This window comes from Solenopsis invicta, chromosome 12 (assembly GCF_016802725.1).
Source record: "Solenopsis invicta isolate M01_SB chromosome 12, UNIL_Sinv_3.0, whole genome shotgun sequence".
Classification (NCBI taxonomy): domain Eukaryota; kingdom Metazoa; phylum Arthropoda; class Insecta; order Hymenoptera; family Formicidae; genus Solenopsis; species Solenopsis invicta.
In genome coordinates this window covers 10,905,225-10,917,940 of record NC_052675.1, presented here as the reverse complement: position 1 = coordinate 10,917,940, position 12,716 = coordinate 10,905,225, and the positions used below count along the sequence as shown (strand labels likewise).

The 12,716-nt window shown below is 42.6% G+C and overlaps 1 protein-coding gene across 2 annotated transcripts in view; it reads right to left on the bottom strand.

Annotated features, from left to right (window-relative positions):
• The window catches only part of LOC105199374 (CCR4-NOT transcription complex subunit 6-like), a 513,220-nt gene that overhangs the window by 423,154 nt on the left and 77,350 nt on the right, over nt 1-12,716 (bottom strand). The gene's annotated exons all lie outside the window — the stretch shown is intronic.

Sequence of the window (12,716 nt, the reverse complement as noted above, 5' to 3'; positions counted from 1 at the left end):
TCTCACGAGGAACGGACAAGCCATTTCTCAAAATTAATTCCTCGAGTCATCCCTTATTGATCCTAAAGTCCGTCTTCAGACCATCTGATATAATCATTAGTATATACATGGCTAACATCTTCAATGTATCTGCGTTCGAGAAATTACAGACGCGAGGAAAGATGAAGAATTCAATGGTTCTTCGAGAGAAACGCAAGAGTTAGCTGAAAGATTTATGAATGCAGTCTCAAGATAAGTTAAGTAAACGCGGACAAAATTTCAATGAGAGAAATGCATGTACGAAAATAACGTAGATCTTTGGCGTCGACTCGGCGTCTGTTTAAAAGAAACGCCCAACTGTTTATGTATAAAATTGCAGCGATTGCTTTACTAGAAGATAGCTTGCTCCGTTATTATATTATTTTTACATTTTTTCATTTAATTACTGCAGAACTGGCAAAGTATGTTTTCTTAATTGCAATAGACTATGGATATGTTAAATTAATAATTTTGAATTAATCGCGTCTGAGTCTTCTCGGAAACTAGATTCCCTGCCTGTCAATATTACGACGCCTATCTCAATATAACTGGCTCAAAGTCTGGTTTTAACATAAAACTTAATGATTAGATTCTCGGTTTAATAAGCTAGACGATATTTTCATTACCCGGAGATCAGCGTCATTCCGAGGACAGAATCCGTTAATAAAAGGCACAGATAAATTCCAGAAGAAGAAGACATGCTCGAGCAGGCCGAGTGCTGCTCAAGCTGCAAAACAAAAAAAAAAAGAAGACAGGAAGAAGAGGAGGAGGGAAAAAGAAGACGAAGGCGAAGCGCCTGCGTGCGATAATCAACCGGTGCGACGCAAAAGTGTCTCGTGTTATCGCCGGAGAGAAGCCGAAGAAGGATGTGGCGAGTTGGACGAACGAGCGCAACGGTCCGCAAACGTCAGAGGCGGCAACGGTTGAAACGCCTGAATTTACGCGCACGTGCTTGACAGAATGCGTGCGAGGATCGGGACACGTGGGCCGAGATCACAGGCATTTTTTTTCTCTCCGCTTTTGAAAGCGGCCTCGGATAATGGAGGTGATGAGACGAGATGCGCACCGGAATCGAGAGAGATTTTCAATCTTTCGTCGCGCGGTTGACTCTGAGAATTTTTGGAACTTTCACGATTGTCGACGAGGCGTAGTAGAAAATCGTCATCAATCAATCAATCAAATGTCGTGAAATATATTTTATAAATGTAGGACTAATATGACATAGCGAGAAAATTTCCACAGAAGGATGAGGAACACTTAAAAACGCGCTCTTCGTCCTGCTTTCTACTTAATCAAACTTGATGAGCCAACGATTTTTCGACGATCGACAATAAGCAACTCGGCTTTCCTCTCCTCGCCGTCTTCATCGAAATATATTGTTCCTCCTATCGTCTTTATGCGGAGAATGCTTAGAATTTATGAGAACACGCTGATAAAATTCAATTATAACGTGTTTCGGCCTCGGAAGCGATCGACATCGCGAAAAGAACGTCCGCGCAATTTTCGAGGACTATAATCGAGCGGTGCTGGATCGTTACCCTCGTTTATACTTCAGGCAGGTGTAATGGCCGCTTTTAATGTTCCCGGAAAAATTCTACGCGGCGGCGGCGACGACGACATGAGGAGGCGGCATAATGGTCTAGATAATGCACGATAATCTACATTCAAATTGCGGCGGAGCCGCGGCGCGGCGCGGCGTTCCCGAGGCCGGCAAGACATGGTAACGCAAAGTCGACGTATTTGCGAATAAAGACGCCGACGATTATATAGAAATGTTCGCGAAGCCCGCGGCTTAACTCGAACAGCAGATAATTTGACGATCGATTTTTGTTTCTTGCACACATACATTTGTCACGGTGTTTTACATATCCGCTTTAAATATCTCGGCGATTAAACGGACGTTGTATTAGAATTCAGGAAAAACAGAATTCTAGATTCCGGCGCGCCGCTAATAAATTTCTCTCGCCCCGGCGTCTCGGTCTTCCGCTCTATCTGCAAATTCCTTCTTTCTCGTCGAAGCAGGCGTGCACCGGCTTTTGCTCGTTGCTGCTGGTAAATGAGCCGCACTTGCCAAGGTGGGGCCAAGAATCCGCTGCAACGCGCCCACGCGTCTAAACTCGTAGCGCGACCTCAAGCGATTTAATTAGCTCGCTGATATATCCCTTCACTTCCCTCACCCTTCTCGTTTACTTATTGCCACCTCGCGTTCCTTCGTCGGCGACTGTGTTTGCGCAACGATTAGTTGCGAACGATGCCTTGGCTTATCTCGAAACAAACGGCTATTATATAAAGAGAAGCCTCAGAATGAAAAGAAATATATATAAACAATATTCTAATTTTAATTTTTCCAATTCATTTTTTAAGCGCGTCGTATTTAGAAAAAAAATGTCTATCCAAGATATCTAGTCAAGCTAAATTTATCAGAGATTTAAAAAAGGCAAATTTGTCCAATTTATTACTGAAAATAAGAACAGTTTAACGGTCTCGCATTAAACTACCACTGCAGGGAAAATCGATTTGACATTTACCAAGGGATTAACAGTAGATTCGACAGAAATGGTAGGCACTTTATACGCGTATCTCTCGCGATAACGTTAAACTGTACAGGCAACAACTCCCGATAATGCAACTTGTTGGTTCCTGCAGCGGCAAACAATGCACCCGGAGTGGATTGGTAATCTGGAGATCGTCGGGTAAATGAGATGAATATCAGCCACTCTCGACTGTGCTAAACCGGCGCATTGTGTAACGGCATTGCCGCCGCTTATGCTAAGCAGACACGAGCGGAATTAAAATTTGATCAAATGGGAGTGGTCGCGTTTACGATTGTAAACCTCCGCTCCGCTCCGCATGGTCGACATTTCCCACGATATTGCCCCGTCGTCCCTCGACCACGATTTCGACAAAATCGAATATCGAAGTACTCTCGTCTGTCTCTCTCACTCTCTCGTTTGAATCCGTGTCCGATTAATCCCTCGAATCGTGCGCTATTCATTTTCGCGTTATCTCGTTTTGTAGCAGAGCCGCTCGACGTTTGGAAATATTTGTTTGCGCAAGTTTACATCGACCCGAAAGCACTCATCAAAGTTGATTGATTATACGGTGTCCTAGAATCGGCAAAAAGCAGACAACGAACGTCCGCTCTTGTAAAATCTGCGCTTAATTTGGCAAAAATCTCAATAAAAGACCAACAATTTGTTTTTAGAACTTTTAAATTTACAGTATTAAAAACATCTTCGTGATACTCGAAGATCTATTCAAATTTATCGCTAACTGAGCGGCAAATGGAACGTTTCGCTGTTTTTATTGTAAAACTTGTGAATTGATAAACCCATCGATCTTAATAACTTACAAAACGCGAAAATTATTGCCCTTTCACAAGTTTGAATAAAGAAAAAAAAAAACTAAGATTCCGTAAACTTTGATAGATCTAAAGCGAAAAGAGTGCATATGCGACGTAAAAAAAAGAAAAAAGAAAAAAGAAAAAAAATGCACTTATAAAACTCGAAGCAGTTATGAAGCGAAAAAGAAAGACAATTTTATTACTTCGATAGCCATGCCACCTTTGAATCGATTATACCGCCGTCGTTCGACACACACGGAAAAGAGAATAGATATGCACCGATGCATATAAAAGTGATATACGATAGAGTGCCTCAGTAATAAAACAGCGACGAGCCCCGGTGCGGCGCATAAAAGCGCTCGGTATGTATATGCATATTCTCGTGCGTACGCCTGTCTTTTATTTTTACGATCTATCTACAGAAGCGAGGAACGATTAACACGCCGAAGAAGCTCGTATGCACCGGCATGACGCACCGTCCGGCACTTGCCGGAAATTGCGGCGCGATGACGGCTTTACGTTTCGTTTGCCGAGCGCACGCATTTCGAGATGCACGTTTCTAGGCATGTAATCGGACCGCGTTGCATTCGCGCTTCCTCGATAATTCAACCGCCTCGCCGTGTTAAAAAGCCATTCGGCCGATTTCCCGATCCTCGCCCGTTACATTCCTCATGCCGCGGATGCCGCAGAAAGCCGTCACGGCACCCCACGGGTCCTTGGGAAAACGCGCGCGACGGCCCGTCATGCGCCTATATCGTCGTCAACGAGCGCTGTGCTTCATAAGTCCTTTCGATCGGACATTCCGCGGAGGAGTAGAATGTTGGAAGTCGCGAAAATAAAAATATTCTCATCGAACTCTCCCCCTCCCCCATCTCTCTCTTCCGCGAGATTTCTCGCGATATTTTCGTATTCCGCGTATTCCAATCCAAGAGGCACGAACATTCCTTCCTTCGACACAAAATTGAAGATGACAGTCTCACTAAAGTATCATGCAACTTCCTTAATCTCTATCGTTAGTCTCAATAAATTTTCCAGACACTCGTACACTGGGAACAGGTAGGTACATCGAACGAGTCTATCGCATTGACAGTTTCGTTATTCGTTGATGATGATTCACCGCCTTCGTAATTCCGCGATTATAAATGGCTTGCCACCTTCGCCGCGCTTTTCCAAGCCCACTGAATTACGAGTCGCGGTCATAAATCCTCGCGCAAGATACCCGGCGCGGCGCACAGGTAGCATTTCAAGGAATACGCCGATGAGAAACTAATAGGCAGTCGGCGCGGCGCGGCACGCGGATTCAATCGTTTGGAAGTTACCAGCGCGGAGAGGGATTCGGATGAGGGGAACAGTCTTTCTCTCCCTCTTTTCCCTCTTACCCTCTTACCCGAGACGGGATGAGAGCGTAATCGATGGGTTACGAGGAGCGTAAGCCGCAAGTCACGGACGCCTGATACGCGCAAAAGGGAAATAAACGCCTACCCGCGATATCGGAAAGGAATTAAGAGACCGCGCGCGGAGAGAAAGGGAGGGGTACAGACGATCATAAAGTTCGCGCGACCGCCGTTAATTTCGTTGCTACCTTGTGTTAAGGAAGATATATTCCCGCGGCCGCAAGACTGGAGAACCGTAAATTCAGCCCTACGGGTGTTCCGGGATGACCACTCGCGTGTTGCACGATGCGAGAGACAACCGCTAAGTCGCGAGAATGGCTGAGAGAGCCGCGCGCGAGACTTCGACACCGACAATAGCGGCGATTAATGCGTAAAGGTTGCGCCACGACTACCGACGCGCGCGCTGGAAAGTGTTGAGTATAATCCCACTTGATAACCATTGAGGGGCAATCGCGGAAAGATAACGGTGGGACGATAGGGGAGCGAACCGCGACAAAAGCGGAAGAGGCGTCAGACGGATTTTATGGCGCTCGCAACAATGCCGAGGATACATTACGCTCGCGAAATGTGACGTATGCGTCGAATGTCTTGTGCCGTAAGTTCTATGCTAATCTTTCGGATTTTATGGCCACTAGAAAAGCAGCGGAATGTCGTGGGAATAATAATAGCATGTCCCCGGTATTAGCGAAACTATACTAATATCTTTTACAAGCGCATATACGTATGTTATATATACGTTAGTCTTCTTTCGCTCTCGCTAGCCCGTCTATCCGGTTAACTTTAGTTTCTCGACGAAAGATCAAGTTGTTATACAACAAACGACACAGGACTATTTTTAGCGGGAAAGTTTCAGTGATTTTGTGACGAAAGAATAACATTCGAAGACTCATTTCTAAATCGTTTAACGTTCAATTTTTTTAATTTGAATACGTTACAATTTAAATGTTTCTTTTTTAATTCAAGAATTTATTTTGTTTAAAGAAATTGAAGTATAAAGTTATCAAGAAAATTACCAGGCACAGAGAAAAAACTGCAGGTTATCAAAGTATCTTTGCTCAGAAGGATCGTCGGTCGTTTTTGCCATTACACCGACCCCGATACTTCCGAGCAAGCGTTTACTGTCGCAGAATGAGAAAAGTTGACGCGAACTCGAGCCAGAACTTTTAGCCGGAATCCGCAAGTGGGCTCGCCGTCCGCCGGGTATACGATTACAGGGCTGACATTTGAAGTGGCCGGAGCGACAGCGATGACTCCGTTCTCGCGCGATGATTTACGTGTAACGTGCCACCGACAGAGAGCCAGGTGGTCGGAATACCACGCGAATGCGTAACACGATAACCCCGGCGGCATAAGTGCGGCGCGATGTCAACGACGAGCGCGGCCAACAACGCGACGCGACCCACCTGATAACGTTACGCTGCCATTAGTTTACCGCGCGTTGTAATAACACGTGCATCGTCGCGCGCACTTGTAAACTATGTCGGGGCACCGCCGCGTGCTCTCGGGATCGTCCAATGACGCTCGGTTATAATGTAATATCACCGAGCTACGTAAAGTTGACCCATTCGGAACTCAAAACTCGATCCTGACAATCATTATCCGCTCGACGCGACGATTCGCTCGGTGATTCGTTTTTTGATATGCTCCCGACGTTTAATTGTCGAAATTGGAATTGTTAGAAAGAAAAAAAAAATAAAATTCGTGTCCGCGTGAGGTTAGCAATTAATTATAATTTTCCTAAAAATTTTATTTCATAATTTTATATTTATTTTCAAATTACTCACTTGATGAATTCTGCCGTTTAAACCATCGCAAACGATTATAATAAAATATTGATTATAATGAAATTTTTGTGACAAGTCATCATGTATAAAAATGAACGACACACTTCGGAAAGGGACATCTATTTCTCTAAACGTTATCAGATCACTGTCGCAGATTACTCCAAATACGTTCCGATTTAAGCAGATTTTAAATAATTCAAGTACCGAAGCTTCAATCTTTCTAAGATATTCTCGAGTTGTTTTGCGCATTGTAAATTCCGCGATGGAACAAAATACCTGAGCCGCTTATTTCGTTATTTCTCAACAATTGAGCGGTATGCCCAATACTCGGATTAATACCAACGCTTTAACCCACTTATCCGCAATTATAACAGACTAAACGCTGACTATAATATCTTGTTATTATCTTGTATTCGATAATGCGTAATGTACCAGCGCGAGATATAGGCCTCGAGATGTGGGCATATATACAGCCTTGGCCAAAAGTGCAAAGCTCCCTTCGATAATCTCAATAAAGCAAAATAGTCGACGTTATTATAAATTACAAAAGACCACCGCGTATCTCTTCGATAATTGCGTCGCGTTTCAATGTTTGTTGCTCAGCGGAAAGTTTCATTATTTCTTACCTTTCGATTTGTGAAACAGAGGTTTCTCGGGTTTAACACGATTTATTCAAGCTACAAAGTACTTCTAGCCACGGCTGTATGCCGACTTGCAGAGAACACTTGCCGTGCAACGTTAACCGTGGTCGATCTACTTAATCCGACGGCAGCCATTCGATACTATCAGCGGGGAATGGTATCGGGGAGTAAAACGGGCAGGAATTACGGCTTTGACGGCTCCATTGGTGAATCGTTAAAAACTTTTCAATACTGTTAGACGAACCTTATTTTTACAAGCCGCGCGAAACAACAAGCGCGCGCTTCCGGCCCTTGGAAAAAAAAAATGTTAAAACCCGATACTTTTTCCACCGCGGGCCGGGGCTCATCGAACGAATTTCGACGAATGAACGCGCCCGTTAAATTCGCGATTTATGCCAGCAGCGGCGCGGTGGCAATAAATTCTACGCAAAATCCCCGGGTACAAGTTTTCCCCCGGAGAAATAACACGTTTGCGAGGAGTCAGCGAAAAAGCTGAAAGTTACAACGGGTCTGCATTTTAACTCGGTACAGTTAATTTATTTAACAGTCTAGTAAACGTGTAACGGTAATTAACACAGTACGCGAACGAGCATCGGTGGTAATTAACGAATGTGAATAACGTCGTCTACTTGAGTATCTTAAAATCAAAAATTAATAAATAACCAAAACGTAAAGGATGTAAGGATTTAACAAGATGTAATTTACGACGTATATTTCTCTTGAACCTCTCTGACCGACCTCTTTGAAATTTTTCTCCTAACTTTCTAAATTTTTAGCACGTAAAAGCAGAATGAGAGCAGAGTTGATTCGAAATTCAATTTTGTCTTCGCGGTCGTGGCTCGAGGTGCGAAGTTGATGAAAAACATCGCGGCCAACGACACCCAAAGTTGTAAAGCAGAAACCGGATAATACTTGTCGATTATTTTATGGCGGTTAAACATTTCTTTCGCGACCGCCGCCGCTACGGGATCCACCTCGCGCGAGCAACGAACACTTATCGCTCTTATAATAATTGCCGCTCGTTACCGGAGAAACCTTCTTGCTTATATTTCGATTGCGGCGCGTTTGCGCGAGCTGTAAATTTGCCGGACCTCGTTCCGCGTATTTATCGTAAGCGATTTATGAGAATTAAACTTAATTTCGAAAAGATTGTGGATTACGTAATCTCTCTCGAAAGAATAAATCGCAACGTGATTTGCGGCGACGCGCCTTTTTACATCTCACGAACAATAATGATATAATGAATATTTATGAGCCGAATATATCACCCGAGCCAACAATAGTTATTCAAACAATTACTCAGAATAACTAATGGATATCAATTATTCGTGAGTAATGCCTGAAGCGAACGTTGTGAGTTTTACGGAACATACATATCAAAAAGTATGAAAATAATGGTTCCGACCATTCATTATATTAAATTAAAACATAAAATAGCGCCGAGATATACCTCGAGTACGAAGAAGCACTATCGATTAGTGGACAACAAAAGAAAGAAAAAGTCAAAAATTGCGTTGAAAGTCGAGAATCAACTATCTTTAGGAAACATATCTTAGTGGCCTATCTTACAAATTATAGAGCACGTCATACGTATTATCGAGCAAACGCTCCTCCATCCGCGCGGCGAGAGGATGCTTTCGTTCCGTATTAATAGTCGTAATTAAGAGCGACCGTACAGCCGGTGGAACGACGATGGTGTTCTCCCAAGGCACATTCTGCCCGTGATACATACACGCGACAAGGTCACGTATGCAAAGTTCAGGCCATTATGACGCTCGTATTCAGATGCAAATTGGCTGGAAATGGCGCGTCTCTTAAAATATACTTACGACGCGCGCGAGTGCGTCGTCGAGATACCGGCTCTCTCGCTCTCTCGCGAATGAGCGAGTGAACGAAGGAACACTAACGAGTGTAGAAGGTGCCAATGCGGCGATACAAAGCGTGCGTGATTATGACGCCGAGGATGAAAAACAGCGGGACTGTGCGGTGCAACGTCGGTGGGTCGCCAGTGCCCTCGGGTTTCGCGAGCGTCTTAATGACAGGCCGCATAATTAGCGAGAAACCACGCCAGCGCGCTGCGAACCTCCGTGTTTAACGATCTCTCGGTGCGTATGCGTAAGTATGAATTTCGTTTTCCTTCGAAGAAAAAAATTTACGCGCAGAAAAGAGACGATAGAGATTTTAAGATTACCAATTTCTTCCATAAAATGTACATAACGTTATGTTTCAATTAATAATATACTTAATAATATAATGAGGAAAATTACTTAGTTATATGCGTATCTGCAAATTGTAACGTTGAGTGATTTATTAAAGGCTATAAAGATTTATGAAGATAAAAAATGAATGTAAAATAAAAAATTATAATTTATTACATTCAGTTTTTAATAAATGATGAATTAACGTTGATAAAATTTTTAAGTTTCTTTTTTTTTTTATATATATATATAAAACTATAAGTGAGAAAAATCGTTACACGTTTTACGCCGACTATATATGCAACAAGGTCGAAATATGTGGCACGTCGCGCAATAATATTAAAATATAGTGCAAAATTATATACCCGCGTGATAAAATATGAATGTTGATCGATTATCAGTGAATATCGCCGGCAAATTACACAGATGGAGCAGAAAATAATTATATGGCATAGAAATCAAAGTGTTTAAAATTCTCTACGTTAATTCCACTTTTATACAATCAATATAAGTTATCTCATAATAATTTTCCTCTTGAGTTTTGACATCAAACTTACTTGTATTTAATACGTTTGTACGCGCGATTCTCATACAGAATCATGTACATGTGATATAAAATATCGTGCCGTAAAGAATATTTTGCGCCAAGTATGGTAATTAGTTGATCAATGGCTGAGAGATGTACGAGTTAGAATGCACATACGTATGTCACGATACTACACGCGCACAGAGTAATGCATCGATAAATTAAATCTGAATTGCTTTAAATTCGTATAAATTTAAATTGTGCATTAACCCATCGGGGTTTCATCATCTTGTTTATTTAAATCTACGATGTTGCACAAGCGACGCATGTATCGCCGTATCGCGCGCTGCGCGCAACAGAAAATACAAGTCGCGACAGACGCGACGCATCTTAATCCGCTCGCTGAATAATTCGAATACGACGTTTCTTTTTTCTCCCCCCATGATACACGCGTGGCACTTTTACGTGAATTTTTCACAAGCAAACTCGAATTAACAGATAACCGTTCGAACGGTTCTGTACGCGTCACACCGATAACAACGGTGAATTGCAACAATCTCGTGATTAGCCGTTTGCAAACTGGGAACGTTGCGTTCGATCGACTCCTCCTCAGAAGAAGAATCTGTCGTAGACATCGGCATACCGGTTCCCGATGTCTTTCTTTCCTCTTTCCTTCTGCGATCGTGATTGACGTCCCTAATCCCAACCGGTATAATTCATCACGGACAACGGCGCACGCGATAAGACAGACGGATTACGTCACGTACACACACGCGCGCATACACGCTGACGATGGCTAATTCAATCGACACAGCATGCCGCAGGCTGTTAGGCAAAGCGTCGACCGGCTAATGAGGTGTCATTGATTACGAACATTCATTTCGGCACGAGGCAAGAGATCTTGACCTACATCCGCTAAGTTAGGGAAGACGATCGTTCCTTATTTCCCACGAAAATTTTGAAAAGTTTCTAAAATAATTTAGAGCGTTAATTATATAACGGAAATTAAGCAATGTAATCAAATAAAAGATACAAAAACGGAGACCGCTCTCCCTTTTCATCTTTTAAATTAAAAAAAAATAATAATTTGTAAAATCATGTTTGCCTAACATAAAGGTAGATATTTTTGTATTTTCTTTTCTTTCTGCTATCAGGGTTCAAGAGGGGCAACTCTCTGAGAGAAGTCTCTGATACTTAAAGACAGAAATTCGCAATAATAAACGAATCATAATCATAAGGATCAAGCCGATCGTAAAGAGCATCAGAACGACAGAAAGGGGTGCGGTAAAAGAGACGTGTGAAGAGCTAATGTTAACAGAGTACCGGGGAGTGGATGTGCGTCGACGTGGGCGAATTATAGCAGTTTACCGACCCACACGCAAACTGGGCAAGGGGCCATTACTCAATTCCGAGATAAGGAAGAGAGGAGATCGTCGGATTACATTCGCCGCTGTCGAATGACGGTCTGGCATCGCCCAAGTGCATAAACCAATTCCCGAGGGAACAGAGAGAGAGAGAATCGGGTTCGTTCGCTCGTTGACGCGGAGGCGTCGAGGGAGGTGGCGATGAAATCGGCAGGACTTCTCGAGAAATTACGGCGCGTAAACGGCACTTGAATAGATAATATCGTACCACCCACGGAGAAGAAGGATCGCAATTGCGCAATCGTCACGGACAAGTCATATTTCTAAAAAGAGTAATTAACCAATTTAAGAGAGTCCCTTCCATTACGGATGTAATATTACTCTACGAAGTTTCAAGATCCGTGCAACTTGAGTTATGGGCGATCGATAAGAAGTTACATTAACATCGAGAATCGCCACGCTTGAAGTGGCCGGTACAATTTATATCCTAATAATAGTTGACATTTTTAGGTTTAATTCTCACCGCTCGCTTAATACTTATGTTACTTTAAGCGTTATGTTTATGCTGGCCGTAATGTCGAGCGATCGTGACTTAAGTGTTTTATATCATTACCCCTGTCGAGGATATTAAATCGCTGCTCGCGTGATAAATCAGCTCGCCAACGGGATACGTATAATCTTAAATACGTATCAAACTCTGTTACCGTACTTACCATAAGTCAAACTCGTTATAATACTTCGCTACGTCATGCGGCTCTGTACATTTCGTCGTGTAACGAGCGGAAGGCAAAATTGCCGTCTCAGTAATTTTCATCTGAATAAACGAGTAAATTGAACGCCCCGCGCGTTATTTTCACTCAATCCGCTCGCTCGCGAGAAAAAGAAAGGCGAATGAAAAAGAAATGCACGGGGGAGATGATTGAGTTATCCTCGCGTGACTTTGTTCGCCATGAGCAAACGGATGCTCGCGTATCGGGGGTCCGGGAAACAAAAGAAATAAAATACGCGGTAGCTCAATTTCTGCTCTTCGAAATTAGTTACTCCACTCGGGAAAATTACAGTCAACTTTAACGAACTGTAATTACGGAAAGGAATTACGGAAAACAACATTTATGACGGATCAATTAACAACATATAAATGATATGTTATTAGTTGAGAACAATTTAATATAAACATAGTATAGAATAATTGCAAACGATAACATTTACAAATATAAAAATCACTGAGAGAGTTTTGTCAAACAAAAATTAAATGAAGGATTAGAGATTGTACATTCGAGTGACTTCCCAATATATAATTAAAATATTAACGACAAATTATTCGTAGATCTTTCATCCATTAAATAATTACAATTTTATGAGATGGTTTTACGCACGTATTACTTGTAAAAAAAAAAGTCATCTATTTTGTGCACCGTTTATTAATCTACGGATAAACGGGGCGCAAT